Here is an 18,800-nt window from a genome sequence, read left to right on the forward strand (position 1 = left end):
CCCGCATTTGATCGGCCCAGCATCCGGGCGAGAGTTGATGACACGTGAAAGTTAATTGAATTATCGCGCTACGCCATAGTTTGTGTTAAAAATGACACCTCGACATTGTCTTCAAGTTTTTTGAAAAACATAAAAATTGCAACTGGAATTTTTATTCGGGTCGTGTCTCTTTTGACGCCCAGGTTCGAAATGAGTGCCCGCCAAAGTTTGAAAAATGTTTGAATTTTGACGACTAAAATAATTGCTGACCTGGAATAAATGTACACCATTATATACCAAGAAATAACTATTATAGTTTACTGATTCATTTAGATTTTCTTCTGCGGGGCCCACCCAAAAAGTTGTACACAACGGACCAATAAGTCCAGATCCGAATCTTTTATTTCGCGTGTGTGGTATGTGTTGTACAGGTATCGATTTTTTGTACCTTTTTGCTTCTCATTCATTTGACTCGATGGTTTTATTGTGCTTGGGGTGGGGGGGCACACACACCGGCCATGGCCGGCCAGGGCCGCTTTCATAAAAATTTTTTGTTTGAACACACAAGTCAATTAAACAAAAGGCAACAGACACAACAGAAGAAGAAGAAGAAGAAGAGATGGTCCTGGCCCCAAACTTGTATTGATCTCTTGGGCATCGTTTTTATATTGTCTGGCCAAATACAAAAAAAATTGTATTCAAACTGTTTTGACCCGGTGCCTTTTCTTATTTCCTGGCCACGAACATTTCGCTGGTGGATATTCTATAGAGGACCAAGCCACCTGGGTTTGAGAGACCGCCCCCTTCATTTTCTCTCTTGTGTGTCCAGTTAAAGGCGAAAAAACCTTTCCAGCCAAAAAGTCAAAGCATCTTAGACTCTTTTCAGGATGTATATACTCTCAATATCATGATATATGGATGGTTGTAGGCCCTTCTTTTGATTCTAAAAATGTGCACACATAGACCTACAACCGGCCTACTAGCACGTACGATTCGAAAATCTTTTGGGCCAAGATGAAACCAAACAGCCCTGTGTGTTTGTGTGTGCACTTGAACTTGTGTGGGAGAAAAGAGATAGACATAGACTGGATGGATGGATATAACAATAGGCCTTCCCTTTTTCACCCTCCATTTATTCGGACACACACAAAAAAAAAAGTTTTCCGGGCGCCGGAACGACCAAAGTAAAAAAAGACGAATTTCGTACAGGTCCAGTAGTCAGACACAAAAGGGAGAGAGAGACTCATTGTGTATAGGGAGAGACACAAATAATAATGAAAAACCCGGTTCTTCTTATTCTTCTTCTTTTGCGCACCATCACGGAGGACGCGCTCTGTTGGGCCCCCGCAACCGTTTTCAATAGCCTCGGCTCACCAAAGTACCTCCTCCTCTTTTAAAAATAAAAATAGAATTAAATTTTATTTTTTTAAATAATAAGAAGGGCGATGAAAGTGATGGAATACAAGACCGGAATCGAGTTTGAAGTTCACACAGTGACGTCATCACTTTTTTTTCCATTCTGGTGAATCGTGTTCAGTGACTGTGTTGTGTCACAATTGTCTGTCAAAGGATAGGAATCTCGTCGCCAGTCATTTCCGATTTGAAAATTTTTAAAAATTTAAAAAAAAGCGCGGGACTTTTAAAAGATTTTTACATCACAGCAGCTGCTGTAAGGGGAAAAACAAAAGTTGATTACAACAAAACGATCGGAAATGAAGACATTAAGGATGACCTTAAAAAAATTCGATACCATCTAAAAGGGTGGTGGCATCACACAGCACAGATGGGCGCCCATTTTTCAACCTTAGCGACTTCCTCCTGGGGATATTTCAACTGGAAAAGAGAAAGAAAAGGTAACTCCAGAATACGTCAGGTGCTGATCCGGCGACTTTGAACATATTTTTTTTTGTATTTTTATTTCTCCCCCCCCCCCTAGTTCTTATATACCTGGGTGACAGTTGTGAAACTAAAAAAAAAAAGGTCTGCCCAGGATGGACAACGGCACAAACTATCCGACCGACACATTCGTCTTCTTTAGCGGCAGTTTTATCTCTTTTTTTCGACTAAATCTTTCGACATTTTCTTTGATGCGCAACATTTTCTCTTAGATAACAATTCCCCACCGAAAGAAATATTTATTTAAACTAGTCGTTGAGGACATTGTACGAGATTTGCGCACGTTATAACCACGTTTAGATGTTGTTTGTTAAATTCTTTTAAAAAAATTTTTCTCGACAACATCCGCCCGGTCAAAGTTATTGTGGTGGTGCGGAGGGGGTTTATCCATGGGCGTGGGCATTTTATTTTTGTTAAAAAAAAGAGACTGATTGGGTACAAGTGAAGATGAATTTTGTGGTGAAGCTCTAGCTCTGGGTGGAGTCTCTCATCCGCATTTATCAACAAAGAAGTTGACCACATCAAATAAGTTTTTTTTTTGGGTATAAGAAAATCCTCGACATCTGGACCCGGAGCACGCGCACAACATTTTCACAAATGTTATTTTTTGGACATGGGCAGTGGCTCCATTTGACCACTGAATGAATATGGGAGGATGGGGGGAATTTCAATGAACGCGTCGGAACCGTTTAGCAGCAGCTCTCGCACTAAAACTAAATAAATAAATCAAACCAACATTTCTATATTTAAGCCCGTCCGGAGATTTTTTATTGTGATGACCAAAAACAAATACATTTTAGACGAGAGCAGCTGAGCTGAAACACACCGCCCTTGTGTAACTCGAACATGTAAAAAGTTTCCAACATTTTTTGTTTAAATGTGGAAACACGTCCCGGCCGGCCATGGCCAGCAGTCCGTCTCGTTTTAAAAACTAAACCAAAAATTGTAGCCGTCTGTCAATGAAACACATACGAGGTGGAGGCTGTTGTATGGGGCGGAGGTTCATCAACTTTCGGTTAGAAACTCAAAAAAAAAAAGAGTTTCGCATTACCTAAAAAAAGTCTCCAATTTCTTTCTCGTTAACTTTTGACTCGTTTTTCTGGGCGCTGGGCTGGGGCTGGGCCGGCTGTGTTTGTTATAAAGCGGTCGACATAGCACCGCCAAAAGTTTGAAAGATTTTGTCGCCTGCTGCTATATAGTGGTGGCTGTCGACATCTGGAGCGTCTCGGCTCTCGCTTCGTTAAAATCTAATTCAAAAGATGTGTGTGTGTGTGTGTACCGTTTCAATCTAATAATTTAATTGAATAACTGACGCGGGGGAACAAAAAGAAAACTAATTCATTTGAATCGGAAAAATTCTATGTAGAATCCGGCAACCTGATTATGATTATTACACACACAGAGATAGAGATCTAATTAATGTTGTTATATTTGACTTGGATGATGATCTATATATCTATTACACAGCTGCCGTCATTTGGGTGGAATAGAAGATTACCTAACTGTGCGAATCGAATCGGTTGATGGATCACACGGGAAAGATTACAAGCCCCAAATCAAACGGTTACGGGAGCATCCGTGAATGTTGTATAAGAAGAAAAAAGAAAACAATTAAGAATAGCTGTGCTCTTGTGTGTACATCAAAATGTAATAGGAGAATGGGGGGGAGCAATTGACCTTTACAAAAACAAGTTCTGATATGACGCTCTGAATTTTTCGATGGCCATCGGCGGTCGAATTGAAATAAGGACCGGGGCGACCAGCAGCAGCAGACCAACAGCCAACGAGAGCACACACATCAGAGTCGCCTTATATATTTTTGCGCCGTGGAGATGATGATGATGATGAAGAGATAATTCTACATTTTTTAAAATAAAATAAAAATATAAATACAGCCGGCAGCTCTTCTCTTCTATCTGAGCGACTCCCTAAATTATTCAAATTACCGGATGATTAGGCCCCATTTGGCATCTGAGCAGCAGCAGCAGCAGCCCCCAAACAGCAGCGGCAAACTCAGAAGAAGAAGAAAAAAAGGGTTTTTTAAAAATTCTAACGTCTATTTAAAAAGCGCGCTGGAAATATTAGACACAACCGAAAAATCGTTTTAGAAAGAGAGAGAGAAATCATCTGCCGCTTTATTTCTCCCCGTGTGTGTTATTAATACATTGTGAAATGTATAATTCATCTCTCTAGCTAGCTCTCTCTCTCTGATGTTGGCGCGAGCCGGAGCTCGCACACACAAAACTTTTTCTCCACAAACTTAACGCGCACATTTATACACATCTCTTAAATATCATCCGTCTAGTCTTTTATATTTCTTCCAGAAAAAAAAAGTTATTTACGACCCGATTTGTGTGTGCTGGATGGCCCTTTTTGTATATATTTTTGATGTGTGTATAAATATACATGGGCCGTCTAATCTATCGGATTATTGCGGTGTTTAGGGCCCATTTCTTCCGATGGACACGTTTTGATTGTTGGGGGCATTTTTTTTCATCCCCCCAAAGAAAAAATCTTTCTGTCACGCGACGAAAGAAGAATAAAGAAAAGGCCATCAGCAGCAGCAGCAGCAGCAGCTGAAGAGAAAAAAAGAAATTTATTGCCGCCCGCCGCGAATCGTTATATAAATTTAGTAATAATAATAATAATAATAATCCGCCATTTTTCTTTTATTTATGCGTATATCTTTATCACTTCTTTTTTTTTCTTTTCTTTTCTTTGACGTCTGATGACTTTGTGCGCGTCTTGGAAGAAGAAGAAGTAAAAAAAACGGTTCGGCGCGCGATTTATGACATTTGAATTCAAAACTTTTTCGTTTTATTTGATTTCTTTTTATTCTCTTTTTCTTTTTTGTCAGGGTGATGATTCTTCTTCTTTTTGACTAGATGAGCCGAGAACACACACACATCCTTCCGTCAATGTCTATAAAAAAAAAAATTCCGGCGCGCGTATAAATTACGACGCCAAAAATAAAATTTATTCATGTGACGTCATTTTTTAATCAAACATTTTTGTTTTCTCTCTCCCGAAATAATATCTTTATATTTTTTTCCTTCTCTAGAGTCGACTGTGTGTGTGTGTGTGTTCAATCATCATCATTTCAGTTCCTTATTACGTCGCGAGTCTATATGAGATATTGATGAGATCCGGCCATGCGAACGACCCGTTGATGTATTTATCCCGCGCTTTTTTCAAAAATAAAACTATAATTTAAAAAAATAAAAAAAAGTCGACAAAACGGACGAAATCGTCACGGCACAAATGGACCCATCGTCAAGAGGACACATAAACATTTAGCCTAAACGTTGATGATTATCTTTTTCTTCTTTTTTTACGATTTCTTCTTCTCTTTATTGGTCGAGTCATTAGCGTTAACGAACGTCGACACAGTCACAGACAAACCATAGCTAGCCCCTTTTTTATTTTTCTTATTTTTTTAGATTCTTTAATCGATCGTATAAAACACAACACACACAAGCTCATTACCGTCGTTAAAGATCCGCTTTTCTTTCTTTTAACGACGCCAGACGTTGCTATGGGAGACTGTGTGGGACATGGGGGGATCGTAATTATATCCATGTGTGTGTGTGTTAAACCTTGCATATACATATTTCCCACAGATAACCAAGAGAAAAAGAGAGAAAAATGACATGTCGTTAAAAATAATAAATAAAAATGAACAGGAAAAAATTTGAATTTCCTATACCAACTGGAGCGTGACTGTCGGTGGTGGTGGGGGACAGTATCGACCGTTTGAATCGAAATAAAAAACCGAACGAAATAAGACGCAGTTGATGTCTATAAATATATAAATACAGTTGGAAAGGTATTCGCTGAAAATAATACAAAAATTTCCAGCTCGAAATAAAACAATACGGGACATTTTTCTTTTATTATTATCATTTTGAGTTGGAGATGATGCTCGTCAAAGTACATCTAACGAGGTGTGACATATTTCCTCCAGAAAAAATAACAGTTGGCCCATTCTAAAAATATGATTTGATATTCCCAGAGACCAGCAGCACCTAGAACCGAACGTTCCATTTAATAACTCACCCGGAACCGTGTTTCTTATATATAAGAAGCTAAATAATTTTAGTATATACAGCCGGATGATCAAAAATGATAACGGCATCTGATTGCGACAGAAAACTATGGCAAACTTGTTTCTCACGTTCATCGAAGTGTCGCCATCATCTCCGTCTCGGTCGCCTTAACTGACAACGCCATTTCCTGCTGCTGCCTATACCAAGCTCATTATTAACTCCATCCCTTTTGTATAGATGACATAATGTGCCATATGCGCCGAATAGACACACACATGCGTCATTCGAGACGGCCTGTGACGTTTCCTTCTTCGCTCAACAGTTGGGCTGTTCTGGTTATTATTGGAGAAGCTCCAGCGCTTATTTCCCCCGAGGCCATATCTTATGATATTTATTTTAGCGCGTATTTATGAAAGGCAAAAGGAAACGTGATCAAGTGCTGATGGAGCTACTTTTACAAAATCATATTCATCGCAGTCATCCATTTTTCGTCTAGTAGATCTATCTACTTAAGGGCCCAGTTGACGATAGAATAAACAGACGTTGCGTGTTATACATATTGGTATGGTGGGGCTGCGCTGGCTAAATAGACGGACACGACAGACCCAAAAGACTTCGTGACTTTAACAATAGGAAATTCTCAAAAACCAACAGACAACTACTGGGCTTGGCGGGGTTATTTTTTCAAAAAAAGTTTGTCACACACACACCTGGTCGTCGTGAGGATCCTGATAAAGAGGCATACTATACCCGCACACACAAAAAAACAGAGTGCACATAATATTTTTTTTAAAAGATCGAAGGATGTCGCTTAGAGTGAAGAGATTGAAAAACCGGATTGTGATGGCGCAATCATTTTCTCGGTAGACGAGTGAAGGGGGAGACACATGTTGGTTTAAGTGCTCTGTACGTGATGAACGTCCGCTTGTCTAATCATCGCTGAAATTTAAATTTAAAAAAAAGGGAAATTTTAACTTTTTTGGGGGGCGACTCAAATTCCCGCGTTCATTTTTTAAAAAATAAATAAAATAATAAATCTAAAAACTGGTTTGAGCAACTTGTTTTTTTTTTTGGCGCACGACATTTGTGTGTGGCGCCAATTGGAATCCCATACGTCAAAATGGAGACATCAAAACAGGAGCTCTAAATCATATTATTATTATTACTATTTTTTAAATGGCTTAAAATATTTTTATTGTAGAAAAAGAGTTTTGGAAATTAAATTCCAACTGATCTGGTTTCAAAAAAAAAAAAAAAAATTGTGTGTTCGTGCTGCTGCCATGCCAAGGGACTCGGGTGTGTGTTTTCAATCGGCACCACTTTCCCCACACACACTCGGGTATGTTAAGCGGATTTCGACGCCCGTGTTTCTCATAGACTCTCTTGTTGATGGTGTTGATTTTCACGTTGCAGAAATGGATACAACGAACATTTGGGGTGGAAAAAGAAATAAGAAATAATAAGGGGACTATACTTTTAGGTGTCCGATTTCCCCCTGCTGGAATTCCTTAGTCGAAATCCAGCATCCGCCTACTATACCATACAGACTCTCCCACCACCTACACACAAGCGACAGGTCATTAGCCCTCCCTCCCTCCCACACTTAGATCCCTTGATGAATAGATTCCAACCCAAAATGTAATAAGAATTAAATGAATTCTATGTGGAAAATCCCACCGGGCTGAGCTGACGAGGTGTCGATGTGGTACGTCCATTTTGGTCATACAATTTTCTAGTTCCACTTTACTTGAAGTGTTTAAAGTTAAAATATTTTCGAATGTGATGGTTTACCCACAGACAAAAGTTGTGAGGTAGTACAAAAACAAGCCTGATCTGCAGTAATAACAAATGAGTTATTTTTAAAAAAACCCTGAATGAGTCAACCAAAAAGCTAAGAGAGAACCAAGTTGCAGTCAACCGAATAGCTCAGGAAATAATCGTACTCCATAACGATTTAACCAACCAACGCCACCAAAATAGTCCAAAAGAAAGAATAGAAATGTATTTGTCCTACCTCAAACCTGGGAAATACGGCCAGGCATCCGCAAGTGCTCCATCCATCCGCTGGAAAGTTGAATCCACCGGGCTGGATAAGGGCCTCAGACTCGTGAATACACCCACACTCACATGGGCGTACACGAGGACAGAGGGGATTGAAAGAAATGGGAAGAAGAGAGATGTAAACTCGGTCGACATCAGTAGTTTCTCTAATGTAACAGGATGCTGTTTATCTAAATAGAAAATATAAAAAGTGGGTTACGAAGAATATTGACAGAAACAATAAGGAAAAAGTTGGATATGAGACAGTGCTGGGTAAACCCTGTTAATAAACAGGAGAATTTTATGGTTACCATGTAATACAATTGTGCAAGTCATGCATCATTGAAATTTCTAGCAGACCACAGGTTAATGAAAGTAACGAAAAATCATTAACCAAGCGATGAGATTGAGATTGTTGCAGGTCTTTCTACCAGCACAAACAAAACTTGTGTATACTGTGTGGTTATGATGGCTGGCACATCAGGCCTCAGACCTGCACAAATATTTAAGCTATCCCATAATCAGTCCATTTGTAAAAGCTTGGTTTTATTCACCTGCCAAAACAGCATGGAGTGGAGAGTATGGAGTGGACACCAGAGTTCATGTGACATCAATCACATTTTTTCTGAAATTTCATTTGTTGTCCTATCCTTCGTGCAGCAATATTTCCTTCCTAAATGGTTTGATTTTCTTTGGTTTTCTTTAATCTTAATAAAATTCGTTTCTTTTTTGAAACTTACAAAACGTAAGCAGACGACACTAATTTTTTAATTAATCAATCTAAAGAAATCGATAGAAATAAATCGAACCCTCCTCCCTTCTAAATCCAAACTGCTTATAAATTATCATCCGCGCTCGACATCCGCCGAACGGATATGGATTGTTTTTAGTATCAAATAGTTCGTGTTCGTCTCATCAAGTTACAGCACAGAGTTCCCTCTAAATAAAAGTTAAAAATTTGCAAGAAAGATAATTACTGTTAGACGACCTCAATAAGACCTTCCAGGATCCAAACAACTTTCTTGGAATCCATCAAAAAGGAATCTATGTATATATATAAATGCATACGTCTGAAGCACAAAAGAATTAAGTTGATGACGAGGACCAGCAGCAGGAGCGCGCCACTTTCAAAATCAGTGAGAGTTGTTGAATGGAAAATATGAATAAACAATCTAATATATCTTAAACCCCTCTCTCTTTCTCTCTCTTATATACTTATTTTTTCCAAGGAAACAAGTGAAATGGGTGGAAAAATATTACAAGTCTGAAACAGTGAGTGGAAAAATGCTAATAAAAAGTGAGATGGGGGTCCCTTGTCTTGTTTCTTTTTTCTTCTTTTAACTTCTAAATGCATCAGGGGGAATAGAATCAACCGGGCAGGAGCCAGCACACAGCCAACACACACATATGTGATGCAGCACATAGAAAAATAGTGCTGGCACAGCCAGGAGCAGCAGTCAGCGCAGCATATATACGTGTGTGTGTAGATAATATCCACGCCTCTTTGCTGTTTGAACGTTTAAAAGAGCTTAAAGGGCCCGAAAGAAGAAAAAAAGATATCCATCTTCATTTCGATTCATGAGAATATTTTGGGGTTATTTTCTTTCTTCTTCTCTCTTATATAGTATATACCCGGAAAAATAGAATGCTAAACTCAACACACACGTACACAAAATGATGATTTTGTGCCATATAATCTGAAGAGAAAGGCCGACCATTCACACCACCCCCAATTTGGAAGGTATATAAGAAAAACCCTCCAACAAAAATATAATTACACTAGAAGAGGGGAGAAAAGGCGCCACATTTGAAAATGTAACGGCGTTTTTCATTTTCTTTCGGTCTAAAAGGTTTCGATAAGTTTCGATAGTTTATACATGTATAGAATGCTGGACCGGTCCATTATATGTAGAAAGAGTTGATTTCACGTGGGAAAATCACGCAGCCCCAAACAGATTTTGTCGAAATAGTTTGAAAGAAAATTTGGGATAAAAACAAAAATAAAAATACTCTGAGAAAGTCGAAAAGAAATGATGATGTTATAATATCTAATGGAATTCCACATACGCCATTATATTGCAAATCAGTTGGAAAGAATCCAGAAAGGAAAGTTCGGTGGAGATTGGACGCATAATTGAAATAGATGAGGGTCTGGCTTCCATATCAAAAAGTATTTCATGTGTGTGTTATTGCACAAGAGAGCAGCATGTGTGGACATATACACTGATGATGACGTCCAACTGGAATGCTGCCCATTCGACCTGATCTCATCCTGGGTTTTTTTTTGGCCCGTTTTCCGATGATGATTATTATTATACATCACTAAATTATAACGGCCGTTAACTGCTTGGATAGAGAGATAGATATTTTATAGGTGCAGGAATCTCAACTGATGGTTCAGAATAAGATGAGCCACACACCATAGGAGATTGAAACATTTTTCCAGTCTCAGGGCTGTGCATGTGGAAAAGAAGCAATTATAAATCTAGAAGATATGCCTGGGCCTCCCGTAGTAATAAATCCACTGGGCGAAATGATAACTTTATATATATAACAGGAGGGGGGGGGGGTTATAGAATTTGATAATTGATAAAACCAGATTGTTTCTTTTTTGAATAATTATTACAAGAGGATAGAAAACCAAGGGCCCTATAGAATTAATTAAAATCAACCAGGGCTCTGCTCTACTATGATGTGAAGGTCTATAAATCATTATATAACTCGATGAAAAAATATTAGATTTGTGCTGGAAAAAATCAAATATTTGGATATACAAGTTGACTAACCGAAATTTGTTTGCGCTAAATGTACCGTAAAGTTCCGTGTAATTACCGGAGGGAAAAAGTGGCGGGCACAGGAAAAAAAAAAGTTGAAGGAAAAAAGGAAAAAATGAAAGAAAAATAAATTTGTTGCTAACGAGCTGCCGCCCTCGCCAAGCCCATTCCAGCCTCACCGTTCTAAATATATAAACAATCTTTTCTTTTCTTTTCTAACTGTATATATATTCATTCACCTAATTTAGTTATCTGTGATGCTGGATGTGATAATCCCAACAGCAATCATCTGGGCTCCGGGCCCGTATATGTGCTGGGCCGGGGTTCCGTTCCATTTGCCATGATTGGCATCAGTCTCTCTCAACGTATAAAGCTATTACGTGTGTGCCATATTTATCGGGTCTAGGGATCAACGTCAGAGAGAGTGCAGCGCAACCAGGAAAAATCCAAATTTTTAGAAAACAAAAAAATAAGAATTTCCTTGTGTACATTTGATGTGTTAACGCGAGAAAAATCTCATCAAGGAGAGGAAAACCAACAACCAACGTTGGAGAAATTTCTCTTTTATATAACATCAACCGACATGCAAATGACATGCCACTCTCTTTCGTCCCTATAGAGAGCTATTTCAGATTTCGGTCGAAACAATTTTGAACTGAAAGGAAATTCCGGTAGCTCCCGACCGATGGAAAAAGTTGTCGCCGTCGTTGTTGTTGTTGTTGTTGTTATGAGACCCCGCAACCGAAAATGGTAGTCACTCTCTCAACCGATACACACAAGAAAGACAACGCCCTACATTACTACAGCGTCTAATCTATATCTCTCTATATGCATTTAACTAATACGATCTTCGACACGATTTTGTGGTAGAGACACGCAACATCCCCTCCTCCTACTCTCTTCCATTAAGATTATCGAAAAGAGAAAAGTCGGCTGATATTTCTCACGCTCGTCTATACATTTTGTTTTAGATTTTTTATCCCATCAACACAAAAATATGATTTCTATGTGTTATATAATATTGTAAGTAATCGATCTGGAACTTTCCCTTTTGCTGGTGTGTGTATTTGTATAATAAATCGCACCTCTCGGTTGTACATGGATACATTTTTTTTTTTTGATAATTCAATTTCTCTTTGGTCGGATCAAATAAATCTGCGATTCAATTTCCATTTTTTTTGTTTTTGTTTTTGCTATTTCGCAACTTGTTGTTTGAATCATTTTGTACCTTTCGAAATTTCACCCGAAAGCGATGAGCTCACGATCCACCTGAGGCGAATAAAATTACAAATCAAACAAAAAATAAATAAATATATACTCAATTCGGATTATTATAGCTCGTGCAAAAAAGTCTCTATAGTTTCACTTGGCGAAAGGGCGTGTCTACTATGATGTAGAATTTTCTTTTATTATTTGATACGTATTTTTTTGGTGGTTTGATTTTTGCATTGCAGATCAAATTTTTATTGGCGCCATTTTAGTTTCACGCTGGGCGTTGGGGAAACAATATTATTGCGCACATTAGGAGCTTTCAGATATCGACTCGTGACAAGTGGGTTTATATTCTTCCCCCACTGATGATATTCCACAGGCAGCAGCAGTGCTGTGTAAGCCACGCCTATTTGTGTTGTTGGGTTTTATTTGGCTCGGGGTGGAGAGCATCAGGTTTATTTGTCTTGTTCGCTCATGTTTTTATTTTAATGGCCGCACATTTACTTTGAGCTTTTTTGATGGCCGTTTATGACGTCATAAGTCTCGTCATCTGTTTGAATAATAATTTCTCCCGAAATGTTTTACGAAAGTTGGCGGAATTTTTTTGGGTTTTGTTTTTTACTCCACAGCCGGAACTTGGTAAAAAATTTGTATTTTTTGGATGAGCTTTTATGGCAGCGTGAATATATATATATATATATAACTCACGTTGGCTTACATATCTATCTTTCTTTCTTGCAGACTGCAGTTGTACGCCAATGGACATTTCTTATGTCAGAATTTATTTTTTCTCTCCAAAAAATAAAAAAAGGTAAAATAAGAAAATGTAAAAGATTTATTTTTTTTTTTTCGTGGCAGGTGATGAACGGTTCACGCCCACCGTTTGACTCCCCCCTCTTGCAGGTGTTTCTTCTTCTGTCGGTGGATCAGGTCGTTTCATATCCTGACAAAAAGGAAATCAATCGAAATGATCGCACACTCTTCTTCATCACCTCCCCCACTCACCTGGAAATGTCAAAAATCAAAAATCAAATGTTTTATTAATCGATCGTTTCATTTGAGTGATTGACTCCTCCCCTTTTTTCTTCCCCCCCCCAAAAAAAAATGAATTTACATTTTATGTATTCTAAATTTTCTTGAAAAAATAAAATAAAATAAAAAAATGTTTATTTTTTTCCCCCCAATTTTTCCCCCCACTGGCCTGTCTAATGTTTTATACCTTTTTGTTGTTGCAGTTGTTTCTTTTTCCCGACGTGCATATCAAGGCTCATTTGCATGGCGCGCGCCCTGCGGACCCAACTGTCTGATATGCCCGTACACACAGCAACAGCCCCTTTCAATATTATTATCATACAACTCGGAGAGAGAATATAGTCGAGAGTCTCTTTTGACTGACCTCTATAATTAGCGGCAGTCATTAGCTCACCTGGGAAAAGATTCTTTTGACAACAACACACACACACACACAAAAACAACTTAAACAAAATAACCAAATAGGGAGATATATTATTCCAACATTATTCGATTTAAAAATGTGTGTGGGGGAGAGAAAAAAAGGGGGTCAACCGAAATGTTTCCAAACATTTTTATTTTATTTCACGCAAAATTTTTCGAAAAATGTTTTTTTTTATGACGTCATATAATAATGACATTGGCCATGTCTTTTTCAAAAACATATATATCCACCTGATGAAATTTTTCTTGTTTTTCTCTTTTCCCCGTGTGTGCGTGTGTAATAACAAACGTTAAAATAAAAAAAATAAAACTTGCGCGAGCTGGATTTTTATGTGATTCCGTGTTTCCCCCCCTTCTCCCCCCATCATCATCGCCTATAATTTCTAAAAAAAAAGAAATGGACACAAGAAAAAGAAAGAAATTATTTTTATGGATTTCTCATCTGTGGAGGGAATGATGTGAGAGGGGCCAGTTTTGTAAAAAAAATATTTAAGGGTGGTGATTTCATTGGTATACACACATCTAGCTAGCTAGCTAGCTAGTCCTATATAGACGTGAATATGTGTTGTGTTGTGTGTGTAGGCCGTGATGAAATATATTAGGCCGAGACCCAGCGCCACAAACTCTCCGCATCAGCAGGACACCCCAAAGAGCAGAAGAATATCTCCTCTTCGTTGCGGGAGTCCAGTAGAAAAAGTAAGAAAAAAGATATAGCCTTGTGGCCTTTTTTTTCTTCTGACTTCTTAGACTGTACGTCTATACGTAGTACGTACTCCCCGTCGTCAAGCTATATAACTCCAACTCACAATCTCAGCAGCAGCCACACAAAACCGAACCCCTTTTTCTTTTCTTTTCTTTCTTGGAATATCTTATAAATAAATTTAGTATTCATCCTATATATTTTTCTGTTTTAAACAAAAGCGAAACGTTATTTTTTCTCTATCTTTGGCGTAGAGAGAGGCAAAATTCATTATCATCGAAGGGGAAATGATAATCGAAAAATACCAAGTGAAAAACTGAAAACGTATATAATCTCTCTCTCTTCTTTTCTATATGTATATTCTGCCATGTCTATCCGATAGATAGATATAAATGGATTGCATAACCTTTTTTTATCCCCAATGATTTTCTCTCTCTAGACCTAATCATAAATCACAGCTGCACGATCTAGCTGCTCCGGGAATCTAAATAAAAATTTCGAGCGTGATAGCTAGTGCTGGTGAATGAAGCCGTCATCACTCTTATTATGGATCGAATTCCTTTTTCATCTATATAAATTCGTGATTCAATCAGATCGACAAGGAGAGAAAAAAAAATTAAAATCATCTCAAATTATTTAGGAGAAATATGCGGAATAGATTAGATTATTTCATAATTAAAAGTTAGATACGACGAGTGTATAGGCTATATCTATACACAGTGTATGTAGTGTGTGGGGGTCATCGTTCATACAGCCGTGGAATGTTATGCCCGCGGTGATGGTCTCTCTATTCTTTTGTGTATTACACATCTCCACAACTATTCTTCTTTTTTCTATATGCCCTCACACATATGAAAAATTTAGCCGCTAATGTTCTCCTCGCTGCTGGACGCTTCTTCTTCTTCTATTCCGCATCTATAACTGAAAAATAGACAAACGAAACAAAAGAATAAAGAAAAAAAAACGGTGCGCACCTTCTTCTTCTTCTTTTTCTTGTCGTAAATAATAAAATAAATGTGAAGCCGCGCGCAGAGTTTTTGAGTTTTTCTTGAATAGCGGCGGCGGCACTTGCTGTTATATCCAGCGGCACGAGCTCTTCTTCTTCTTTTTTAACCAATTGATTTTTATCAGTCATTTTTATTCTATTTTTTTAGATTTTTTAAATTTTTTCGTGAGTGGATATATAGAAATTGTTAGGCTCTCTATAGGGGTGTAAATTGAATTACATTATTCAAATGATCTATACTTGATCGAGATTGGTTGGTTTTTTGGGTTCGGAACGAAACGTGTGGATCACGAAATGAAATTTAGACCAACAGCTTTCAGTTAGAAATTTCGAATTTTTATTTATTAATGGCAGACACATATAGACACACACCTGCTGTTTTTTGAAATTTTTATTTTTAGATGATATGAATTTGTATTTTTATCCCTGGATGGATGTGGGTCACACAGGAGAACAATAGCCCGCCAAATTCGAAAATTCAACCAACTGTGCTATGGATTCCAGCCAGTCCCACAGGCATCAACAGCTGGACACATTTAAAAAAAAAAATAGAAATCACCGATTTAATATCTAAAAGTTTATTTTGATTGTTGTTTGGACAAAACAAGTATTTAAACATTTAAGCTCTTGTTTGTTTGTCCGGTTCCAAAAAACATGTTCAACCCTTTTATATTTTTCAAATCTTTCTCCAAGCGCGAAAAATGTTTTCAATCTTGTTATTCTTATATTCCCATGTACATTTGTCTTTTCTCTTCATATTTTTCGTACATGTTTGGATGAGACTACCATCGACTGCCTAATAATAATCTCTACGCACCGCCATTGAGAAAAGAAAAAAAAGAATTTTTCGTTTTTGTTCCAAATCGGCACTCCTTGAAAGCCGGCCCAGTCCGTCTACTATATAGTCAATACACTCCCAACATGTATCAATGGGGCTTGTTTGTGGTCTATCCCTTTTGATGTATTTAGAACGAAAGAAATAAGAAGAAAAAGGGGGGGGTTCCGTATTATATACATGAGTGGACACACAGATAGAAACACGGCCATGAATAATCCTGTTTGAAAACATACAAACAAGCCGTGTACTAGCCTATTTGTATATAAATATAGTGGACGGCCGGATGACCCCTTTCTATTTTTTAAATTCCGGTTCTTCGGTGGGGGGGGGGGGAACCCAGCGGATCGAATTGATGTTGTGTACTATACACCGCCAAATTCAAAAAAAATATTAAAAGGAAACCGCGAATCTATATCAAATGGATATTCAGCAATATCACCTGCTTTGTTCGATTATAATTCAGCGTGTAGTACTAAGCTTTGTGGCCAATTTTTGATTTTTCCTTTTTATCCTGGTGGTGTAGTACACGACTAGGGCGTGGGAGAGAAGACCCGCTAAACCGAATGGAAATCTATAATAGCGCCTGCCACCATTTTTTCAAACCTCTATGCAAATCGACTTAACATTTATGCCCATCAAAATCATTTCGGCGCCAAAAATTCAAATTTTTTTTAAATAATTAAAAAGCCAATCGATCAAATCAGAAAAAGAAAAATTAGAATCAATTGTGTCAAGTGTAAATTTTGTTGGAATAAAAGAATTGTCATTATAAAATCCACCGGCGGCGGCCATGTACAAAAGAAGTTGAGGAATATTATTATTATAGCGCTGCGCGGTTACACACATTAGATTGTACTATAGCCGAGCGCTTTGGGGCCTTTGTTGTGATTTATGACGTTATTTTTAGGCCCCGGTCTCAGAAAGAGAAAAAGCGCGCGCTGTTTGAAAATTGTGACAAATTCGGATGATAGAAATGGCCGACAACTTTTTTATCGATTCGATGCGGATCGTCGGTGAATATAAGCGCCCCCAGCACACAACAACAACCAAACGGATATACTATGTTTTCCGCTTTCTATCCTCTACTATTTGAGAACTGTGTGATGGCAGCAGATAAAAATAAACAGGCAGCAGCTCTCTCGGCTTCTGATAGGCCAAAAAGAACAACAAGAAAAGGACACTGACGACGTTTTTATGTCCCCGACGCTCGGCAGCCATAAATTACCGTACCTCTTTAGCTCATTTCGTTAGATCATCAAAGATTCAAGACTGTCTAGTCTCTTTCCCATGTTTGTTTCTATTCTATCTACCCAAAAAAAGAGAAAATAAAATAAAAAGAAACAGTTGTTTTTATTTTTCAGACTGATACGGTGATAAGACTGCGGACCTTTCTTTACCTTCCAACCGTTGGACGCAATAAATTTCGGTAGGGGCAGACCCTTTCACGTCATTGGAATTTTCTTTTCTGGTCTAAAAGGAAAAAGAAACTAAAAAAGTTCTAATAAATTGGAATAAATGAAGTCGTCAGAAAATTGAAAATCGTCTAACCTCGCCCCTATTATCGATATAGAAAAGAAATTCGGTGCATTGTGTGTATCGATTTGACACTTTGCACTTTTGAAATAAAAAGGCTGGAAGGAGGTTCATTAAAATTTAAAAAACAGCAGCAGCGTTGGCAGACAGCCATCAACTGCTGTGGGAAGAGATGCCCAGCAGCTGGTGCTGGAAGAGATGGTGGGTGTGTACCAGCAGCACTCTCTCAGGTGACGAGCGGATCAGATGGCCAGGTGTTGATTATTTAAAATAAAAAGGGAAAAAAGGTAATAGCACATACAGAGAAGAATAAAAGAAGAAACCGGTCGACATTTTAAATGTAAAAAAAGAAACTTGAAATGATGCCGATGTGGTTCTTCTTCTTCTTCTCTACAGGTGATGACATCTTCAATGCTATGCGGTCGAATGGAAACAAGTTTTTTTCTTTTTCTTCTCTTTTTGGTTAAAAGGTAAAAAGGTAAAAATTTCAGATGGTAGAGAGAAATCCCTAGCGCGCCATCACGGCGGAGAGATTCTAATCTTTGCTCTTGGTCCGCGCACAGCACACACACAACCCACCGCACCGACATGTAACAGCAGCAGCCCCAGCCAAAGAGCGGCTATAGCCCCCCCATCACGGTTATCATCATCTTAATGTACTACAAGGTAGACGACAGCAGCAGCAGCAGCAAAAAATATAAAAGAGTCTCATCCGACAACAATTAAAAGTGAAAAAACTAAAATAAAAATAAAAGAAGATTTTATATTTTTCAAATAATAGGAGAAATGTACATTTAAAAAGAGAGCCCACAGGGGTGGAATTGATTTCACTAATGAACGTGCAATGGCATTTCGTTTAGAATTGAGTGGCGTGACTCTCGATCGGATCAAAGATTCAATTTAAAATTTATAACCTTTTCAAGATATTTATCCAATCGTATTTGGCTATTTATAGCTTTTCTTAACTTTTAAATGAGGTTTTCTACTGTTGTTGCAGTGTGTGGGGTAAACGTCGATATTATTTAACCCCTTGTATTATTATTAAATCCTCAAGGTTAAACTTTATATCCTCATTAAATTTAAAAATATTTGGGAATTTCTCGAATGTTTTTGGTGAATTCGGAAAATTTGAAAAATTCAAGCGCGGGAAAAAAATGGAAAATCCGCGGATTATTTCTACAGAGCCGCCACCACCCCAAAAATGCTTGGAATTCATTTTTTGCTGGTTTTTAATTGGTTCCATACTGGCGACATTTATATAAGAAAGATATCCATCTAATGCGGTTTTTGTATGTCTGTCGGATTATACTGAGAAAGAAAA

Source organism: Daphnia pulicaria, chromosome 7 (assembly GCF_021234035.1).
Source record: "Daphnia pulicaria isolate SC F1-1A chromosome 7, SC_F0-13Bv2, whole genome shotgun sequence".
NCBI lineage: Eukaryota > Metazoa > Arthropoda > Branchiopoda > Diplostraca > Daphniidae > Daphnia > Daphnia pulicaria.